Here is a 9,808-nt window from a genome sequence, read left to right on the forward strand (position 1 = left end):
CTACAGCTTGGTTTGTGCTGCTGGCACTGTGCATGTGGCTTGAATGAGGAACTTGGAAATCTGACCTGATTCTGGGGAGAAGAGGAGGATTTCTCTCTCCCAGTTCTGTCAGGGAGGAGACAGCTTTATGCTGGACTATTCTCTCAAGGTATGCCTGGCCTAGAAGATTTACAATAGGGATTCATGGAAAAAGCTCACACGTGTTCCCCAAAACAAGGGCAACAGCATGATTCTTTTTCCAGTGAGTGTTCCTGTAAAAAAAAAAAAATAAAAAACCAAAACCAAAAACAAACAGCTTTGGCAATAACCAGGAAGGCAAGAAAACGCAACACCATACAACATTGATTATGACATATTAATGGGTCCATTTGCACCCCCCCAATTGTGTTTGTATTTTTCCTGGCTATCTCTCACAGACTGTAAAAATGTTGTTTACAGGTTGGCGTTGCTGCTAGTTCTTCCTATAATTATCACAGGTGCTCAAGGGCATTCTGGGGTCATATAAATAACAATATAAAGAGGATGCCAGATTTCAAGGAACTCTGTAAATGGGCAATCGTCTACAGAGATGGAGCTTCATTTGTGTAACTTGGACTCAAGTATTTCTAGCCTGTAAGTTCTTGTCTAAATTCACCACCAGTCTGAATTAAGGAGCCAGGATCTACAGCTCACCTCTGGCCTGACCACTACAGAGCTTCTGCTATAGTTTTTTGTGTGTGCGTGTGTATGTGTGTGTGTACATTTTTAAACTTTCTTTTTGGTCACCTTGAATGAATACACCTTTCAGGAATCAAAAGGGAAATTCAAATTTAGACTTCATATTTGTCTCTTAAACGCGATTCTGTTTTATCATTAAAACATTAAGACCACTCCCCAAATTCAGCACGTGACTTTTTAAAGGCTCAAATGATTCCTTTAGTTATCTAAGGCTTCAGATATCTGTAGTTGTCAAATTTCAGGATGGCAACAATGTGGCGTCGGAAAAGACATTGACAATAGTTGAGCCGAGGTCATTTATTCTTAAAGTCTCTTTCCTTCCTGCCTAATGAAATGCAGGTTGGCGCTGTTTGAAATTCCCCTTCTACAGTTACCAAAACTGGAGAAATGAATTCCTGTGGCCTTGGCTCAGAGAAAAGGTCTTGAATGGGCTCTTGGGTTTAAATTTAGATTCTGCCTTCTGCACGGCTTGTCATAAGTTTTATTACTCTTAAAGGAGGGGGTCTCTCTATCACTGGCCATATATATGTATATCTAAGCATATATACGTGTGTGTGATTTTCATATGAGTGTGTGTGAGTGAGTGGGTATATGATTTTGCATTTATACTCACATTCAGCCACGCTGAGGGGATCAAAAGGCTAACAAAAGGCATCAGGATAGAACCCTCCCGGCTTCTACAAGAGGGAGGGCAGCCCAGTTTTTGCCTTCCCTGCTTGGAATGCAGGCCTCAGGTGAGCGGCTGAGGAGATGCCAGGCTCCTTGCCAGTTTTCCGAAGCACTTTGACCTTGGCCGCCATTTCGCTTGTTCTTTTCTTTCAAATCACACCTGCTGCCACAGAACCGGTACACCTGATACCAGATGTAGTCAAAAGGAAAAGAGAATGCCTCGCGCTCTCTAATTCCCTTTGGTAGGAGCCCAGGCCGCCAAATCCATTACATAATTCCAGCTCAAGCTGACACCTGTGCTTGCCCCGGAGAAGGGTCGGGTTGCAGAGCCTGTGCTGGGACAGTAGCACGATCGGCAAGAGCAGGCGGTGGCTGAACAGAAGTTTGGACTGTAGGTGGGTTCTCTTTCGTGGTTAAGGTTGAACTGGATCTCGGAGGGACATGTTTCAAGGGCCCTCCTCCCCCAAATTTAGGGTTGTGAAACATAAAATGTTGTTTCAAAACCCCGGAATTCACTTAAGAGGTGTTCGAAATCCCTGGCAAACTTCGGGAGCGCCCCTTCCCATTTTCATAAGCTGTGGGACATCTCCCGAGATCTCTAATCTGCCTCCTCCTGCCCACCCCCGGATACTGTTGATGTGCACTTTGTTGGTGCTCATGGCCTAGCACGTAGATGTAGTCAGTAGCCCGACTGGAGCTCCCCTTTCCCCTGAAGGCGTCACAATGCTTCATTAACGTACTGACCATTATTAACGAGTCCAACAGAGACCTCCTTCCCACCACAACCGCGCGTGTCGCTTCCTGACAGCCCATGCCTCAAGTAGTTTGCAGAAAGGTAGTTCAGTGAGTGACCGCTCGCAAACCCACTCTCTCACAGGTTGAATGGCCACGTCTTTAGGGAACCAGATAAAGAAAGTCCAATCCCCAGCTACAAGGGCGTTCACAGGCCGCCCCCCCCCCCATACCTTCTCTCCAGCACCGCAAAAGACAAGTAAGATAACGCCAGGGGAGATAACGACTTAGATCTGAATTAAGATTTCCAATATTTTATACCGAAGGAATTAAGAACACTAGAGGTGACCCACCTACTAGAACAACATGGCAAAGAAACATGTCATGGCGGTTTACAAATATGACTAATTTGGAGAGATATGTTGGAGTACATCCTGGCTTCGTTTCAAGCTGTTCTTAAGAATTTCGTTGAGGCCTGGATCTATGACTTAGTCCTCCCCACCCCACCCCGGCCGTAGAAGAAAATCTTTGGGGACTCTGGTTGGAAAATACTTTAAAGCTATCCCTAAGATTTCCTGAGGATCTCAAAAAGCAAAAAATGCGCGGGTAGCAAGAGCCAGAAAATTTCCCAGGACACTTCAGACCCTCTCGCTCACACACTGAAACCAGGGTCGATTTGTGGTATGCATCCCAATCATTACCCGCCTCTTCTCGTTCTCTGTCAAAAGACACGAGAACCGCCGCCGCGTATATTTCTTTCTTCTACCAATTTCAAAGACCTTTAGGAATGTCTTTGTGCACTACGCCCTAAATAAATCTCCTCTTTGTACATTCGTGTGCGCCTAGAACAGTGTTCACCCGCCACCATCTTCTGCATAGCGACAAGCGCTGGAAGAAGTCTCCCTAAGGACCAGAATGCCGGCGGGGCCAGAAAGCATGCTGCCCAGCCTGCAACAGCGGAGTGAAGCCGGCCCCGCAGAACCTGCGTTCTCGAAGAACGCCTTCTTCACCACAGCAACTTAGCAAGCCCCACCCAACAAAAGTTAAAGTATGATGACACTATACCTTGCCCCGGGTTACTCTGGCGCCTGTCTCCCAGTTTAGACATGCTGGAAGTGTTGGGTTTGGGGAAGTTTGCTTTGGCTGGGTGTGAGTTGTCTATATAAGCCCTGCTGCAAGTACTCTACGAAGGAACCCGCCTTGATGGACTCGGGTGTTAATTAACGCGAGGCTAATTTGAGCTCTAGCAGTCAGACTGCAGGTCGAGAGGCGAGCCACGAGGGGCCAGTGACCTCTAGTGGACAACTGGGGATATGCAACGCGAGTGAGCCGGTGCGCCAGCCTGGATAAAAGAGAAAACCGAGTTGCTGCTCCGAATTCCTCCCAATCTAACGTCAGCGGGCAACACAAGTGCACGATTTAAGGGCAAAGAGATGTCAGCAAGGGATGTAGAACATGGATATACGCTCTTCTGAAGCATCTAAAATTTAAGTGAATACAGTTCACACACACACACACACACACACACACACACACGCCTTCACCGTTTTTAAGACAAACGATAGAATGTATGCAGAAGGGGTTTAGAAAGCGAATATTAAAACCTTTGGTTTCTGAACCTAGAGAAAAAAAGAGCTGATTTCAAAGCTCCTGTTGGAGAAAGTTCACTACATCTGCTCTTGCTTTCAGAGACTGCTCCTAAAAGCTAAACTGGCTTAACAAGAGAAAGTAAAAGAAGCAACGACGTTTTGTTTTTCTAATTTCTTTCCCTCAGTCAAGCAGGGCTGGACAAGATGGGAGAGACTGAAACATCAAACTGACTTAAAAATACATTTCACAGTGATCTGTTTCTCTTTCTCCGCGTATTTCATCAGTTATTTTGGAAAAGATTGTCCTGGCATACATAAGTTGAAAACAAACCATGGACCTCGGTAATTCAGATTGAACTCTGTTAAAAAAAAAAAAAAAACCCTAAATAAACGAACTTTCCATTTTGGCTTTCCTATTCCTCAGACTGCAACAGAAGGCAGAAGGTGGCTTGCCCCCCATCCCGGAAAATCAAGCCGAAGTCTCCCAGCGGCACAGCTCAAAGCCCCCAAGCCAGACGGTGCTCTGACCCCACTTGAGGTTTTGCAGTGGAGCTCACTTCAATTTCCGGCTTACGGAGTTTTTGAGGATGCCCAGGTTTTCTTCCTTGGGCAACCTTTCTCCCCAGGCTGAAGTGTGATTTAGTGGTCTTTCCAAGGCCCTAGGAATCTGGAAAGTTCCGTGGGTAGGCAAGTCATGTTCAATATGATAAAGACCAGGGTGTGAAGAGGTTACTCTTCCTAGGCGGTGACTCTTGCTTCTTGGGAACGTTTTCACACCTCAGGCACTAAGGAGCTCTGGATAAAGATGCCCTTGAATCGACCTCCCGAATCTTGTTTAGGCCCTGTTTGGGAACAATCACGAGCCAACCAGGGGACATCTCTAGTGGAGAGTTTACAGTCTGGCCGCTTGAGAGGGAAGAAAATAGCCAAGGACTAGGTAAGACCAGACAGCACTTCTTTTCTCTAAACTTCTCTCTGCTTTGACCGAGTTGCACAGACCAGAGGAGCGGAACTTCAGTCCCCCAGGTTGTAGGTGTTCGGAACACCAGCTACGGAAACGGTGGAGGAGGGGCTGAACTCCGGCGATCAGGCACTCCCTTACCCTAAAGGATGGGGAGCTCCAGCGAAAGGCCAGAGTGTGTGTAGCTTTTCCTAGGGACGGGCAGATCTGCACCCCGACAAGACAAGAGAGGCGGGATAAAGATGAACCCACAGACACCGAACGTTTTTCAAGAGCTGTATTTCTTTGCAGACCAACGAAGGATTGAGAGCTGCTGAGGCGGAACATCGCGGGAAAGTTCCACGGTTAAATCTCTGTTTCAACAAATCACAAATGCAAGATAAAACTGAATTGTAAAAAGAAATCATCAGTAAATTAATCAAAAATCAACTCGATTTTAAAACATATAGACGGACCTTTCTGTCAATAGCACCCAAAAGTCCTGCAACCCCATAGTAGACAAACCTATATGACTACAGAAGCAAACAACCAACGACAAGAAAAATCCTGAGGCTCCCAAGCAGAGATAGTTTGAAATTCCTGCCGGTTCAGCCTCTGTGCCCAAAGAAGGAAGGGGACTGGAGTCGCTCTAGGCACCACTTGGGGCACATAGGTTGGTCTTACTGTATTGGTAACAGCACACCTAAGGCTGGGTAACTAAAAATTGAGAACCAGCGATGCCCAGGTCCTATTTGCTAGCCTACAAAATGGAGTCCCCTGGGTCTTCGGTTCTGACGACCTTGGGGATGTCTAGTGCCTGCTAGGCTGCCCTTTCTATGTCCTCGACCCGAGGCTAAGTGAGTACCCCTTTCTCTATAAGTTAGAACTTGGCAAGGGCGGCCCTGAGTCAGCTGGCCCCAAAGAGTCCTTCTCAGACTGGAACAGACCACTCATGCTGACGCCACTACCAGCCTTTCTCGAGACAATCGGGTGGTTCCGACCAAATAATGATTGAAAGCAGTCAGTTATGAGCGTTCGTCACAGTGGTCCTCTGCTCCAGGCTGCTATACCCTGGCACTAAAGAGCTGTGCCAGACACGCGGCACTGATGTTGAAGGGACTGCCTTTCTGAAAGATTGTACTGATAATCCCTCCAGTCTAGAGAGATTTAGAAAGGTCTGGATAATTAACTTCCAACGCCATAAATCAGGGCACCCGTCCATCCTACCTATTCTTTGAAGGTTCCAAACGTGTTAGTTGGAAAATGTGCCGGGTGGGGGTGGGGGATCCCGATGTCCAGGGCAGTAAACGATGAACTTTCCTGGAGATCTGTGGCAGTCGCAGCCTCACCAAACCTTGGGAAAGTGTGCAGGCTACTCCAAGCCAGATGCTGACACCTGCGCCTGGCTCTGACCGCTGGCACTGCCTTATTCTGCCTCTCATATATTGATTTCTTTCTTTCCTATTTTGGACTTGAGTTACAGATTTTATGTGCGGGGAGATTTAGAAAAAAAACACATTTGGACTATTTAAGTTAATACATATGTACATATATATGCATATATATCCTGAAAAGCCCCTTGTTCTATTTTCTCAGGACTTTTACCCTCCACACCTCCCGCCCTGCATTCCCGAAATGACTCAAACTGCAGACGGAGGGGGCGGGTCCTCCATCCAAACCTGGGGAGAATAAAAATTGAAACCAGTTTTATACTTTACTCTTATTCTACGTGAAACAACGACGAGGACCTGAGCAAGACAGATTCTTTGGTTGCTCCCTAGTGCTACTTGGAAGTCAAATCCTCATTGGCTTAGATTCTGGATCTTAAACTTTGATTGAGGGAGAAAATGTCAAGGACTTCATACAGTCGTTGGGACTTTAATAACTAGAGTACAAGGGGGAGAGGAAGGGATGAGGGGAGGGAGCAAGAATGAGGCAGAGAGAGAGGGGAGGGAGGGAGGAAAAGAGAGAGGAGAGAGGAGAGAGGAGAGAGAGAGAGAGAGAGAGAGAGAGAGAGAGAGAGAGAGAGAGAGAGAGAGACTGTTTCAGAACAGTGGCCAGGGTAGAACCCAGCCACATCGACCTTCCCCCTTCCTCCAGTGGCATTCCCTCTCTTTGACAAACAGCGCATCTCTGGGGTACCTCTGAGGGAAACTTGAAGAAAGGTTGTTCTACTGTGAGGTTCCAAGGCATATTTAAGATGTTCTGCCCTCCCCTAGGTGGGTAGGGACTTAAAGTTTGGGTCCAGACTTTAAAAGAGCTCAGGAGCTAGGACTCCTGGACCAATGGCCCCAGGCCAAAAAGAGGTCTCCAGTTAAGGTGAGGTTCTGAGACCACTGGCCATCACCCCTGTGAGCCTGAGGGAGTGGTTGTGTCCTGCTGACCATCTATCTACTCTAGGTGATTTCCCCTCACTTAGATCTTGTTCCCAATCTCTAAAACACTATTTTTTTTTCATTTAGGCCTTAAATTTAAAGAACCACAAAACAGTGCATAATATAGAGTTCACCTATCTGTATACTCCTGCTGTTAGGAAAAAACTGCTTTGGCTATTTTTATTTCAGTTAGTATAATGAAGTCATCAGAAAGGTATCTGGCTCATCAACTAAGCAAAGCATTTGTCTTTTATTTAATAACGTTTAAGCACTAGACTGTATGCATTTTGTTTTTGCTTTTTTTTTTCTCTGTAAGTTTTACACTAATTTAGGAGCCTCTCCTTTCCTGACATGCAGTCCAGGCTATTCTCAGTTCTTTATGTAGCTGCTAGTCTTGAACTCCTTCTGATCTTCCTGCCTCCAAGAGAACTAGCAGTGAACACATCTATGACACTTCTGAGTGGAAGGTCAAGTGAGGACAGCTCTGTGCAGTACACCGGGAATTCATGGCTGTCCATTAAAAAAGAAAACCTCACTTAAGAAAGGAGACCAGATGCTATGAGTATACTGGATACAGCTAACCACCAGTGTTGGAAGCCTTGGCACAGATTTTTATTTGCATCGAAGCCAAAGATCTTGACAGTTGATCTTGCCAACTGATTCCCCTAGATACTGTTAATAATGTCTGTCTCCTGCTTTCACACCTTTAGAAGAAATTCAAGCTGGGCGTGGTGGTGCACACCTTTAATCCTAGCACTGGGGGTGCAGAAGCAGAATTGGGAATTCAAGGACAACCTTGTCTAAACAGGGAGTTCCAAGTTAGCCAGAGCTACGCGGTGCAACTGATAAAAGGAAAAAAAGAAATTCAAACTGTTTTTCATGCTCATTGACTTTTTTAAAAAAAATATCAAACTTTAGGATTATGGAAAACACTAGAACGGTGTTGAAAGTGAAGTCGAATACAGGGACTAAGGAATACAGGGAAATTTTTTCAAAATTATTGATTATGCCAAACACATACATTTAAAACAACACACCAATTATGTTGACAAACACACACACACACACATTTAAGAAAAAGGCGAAGAAAAAGAAGAAAGAGGAGGAGGAGCAGCAGCAACAGCAACCCTGGGTTTTATGGTTTTTGCTTCTAACCCTGAGTCAGGAGGCTGCAGAGGCAAACACAGTAGAACAGCTCTAAGTCGAAGGACGGTCTGGGCAGCACAGACAAATTCTAAGTCAGTTTGGGCTAAGAGTGAGTCTTAAAATAGTTTAGTAAGATTTTATTTTGAAGATGAATCTGGTTAGTTTTTCTATGGAGATTTTTAAATTTAAGACAAAAGGGATAGCATTAAAAAGTATCCGTCCTCTAGTTACACACCATGACATGATAATAAAGTACAAATTTAAATTTTAAGTAAATGTGTTGAAATATGCAAAGTATTCATCTGGTCGACTACATACTTAATTTGAATAAAATCGTTTCCAACAATATATTTGGATTCTTTCTCCATTCCTTCTTCCTTTTTCTCTCTCATGCTTCTTTCTTTTTCCTTTCTTTCTTTCTTTCTTTCTTTCTTTCTTTCTTTCTTTCTTTCTTTCTTTCTTTCTTCTCTCTCTCTTTCTTTCTTTCTTTCTTTCTTTCTTCCTTTCTTTCTTTCTTTCTTTCTTCTTTTGGTCTTTTGAGACAAGGTTTCTCTATGTGTAACAGTTCTGACTACCCTCAAACTAGCTCTGTAGATGAGGCTGGCCTCAAATCCACAGAGACCCGCCTGCCTCTGCCTCTGCCTGGGATTCTGGGCTCATACTTCACTTTCCTTCCCCTCTTTTCATCTTCCCGTTCATTTTGACCTTGTGAGCAGGGGAGAATTAACTTCAATTGTCTATTTATTCTCACATAATTGTATTTTTGAACCTCAAGAGATATTTTCCCGGTTGTTGAGAAGGTCCCTGCAGGTGTCATACAGGGAAGTGAACCCGACAAAGAGATAAGAATGAAAACCTAATGGACCAGACTTTGGGGAGTCTAATAGCAGGCAGTTTATTCCCAGCACAATTTGAAAAAAAAGTTTCCCAGTGTAATACAATCTCCACTGCACAATGAAGCATAATTACATTGAAACTCAACTCAGGGTAGATGTCATTTCCTCCAAGAAGATGGGTTCTAGAGATAGCTACCTGTATGGCTTAAGGGCCTAAGGGTAAGGCCTAGTCTTAGTCATATCGAAAACATGGAGTTCAATTGGGCTATGACTACCTCTGGTCCTGGTTGTTGGAGTTTGGGGGAGCCTCCAGCTATCAGAGGTCATTTGGATTCCAAGCCACCTTCTGTCTTGATTGTAAACTCTTGATATGGCCTGGCCCACCAGATAACACAGATCACAAGGCAGTCAGTCATTTCTATTTCTCAGTTTTCTGGATGGAAGAACAGAATTTTCATCTTTTCCATTGGAAGACAATCCTGTATGCTTAACATTCTAGTTTCTCTGGAGATCTGAGGGCACAAGGACCTTTATGCTGTGTTCTCAACAGGTTTCTCTGTGTATCTCTGGCTGTCCTGGAACTCACTGGTAGACCAGCCTGGCCTTGAATTCACAGAGACCTGTTTCTCCCTCCCAGGTGCTGGGATTAAAGATGTGAACCACCACCACCCATCAAGAGATATTTTCTTTTTTCTTTTTTATTTATTTTTTTTGCACAGGTTTTGAATTTTATTTGCTTTCACTAATTAGGGAAACAGATTCTGAGGGAGCCACCTTAGGGTTGGCAAGAGACTTGAACCTAGA

Source organism: Microtus ochrogaster, chromosome 19, assembly GCF_000317375.1.
Source record: "Microtus ochrogaster isolate Prairie Vole_2 chromosome 19, MicOch1.0, whole genome shotgun sequence".
Taxonomy (NCBI): Eukaryota; Metazoa; Chordata; class Mammalia; order Rodentia; family Cricetidae; genus Microtus; species Microtus ochrogaster.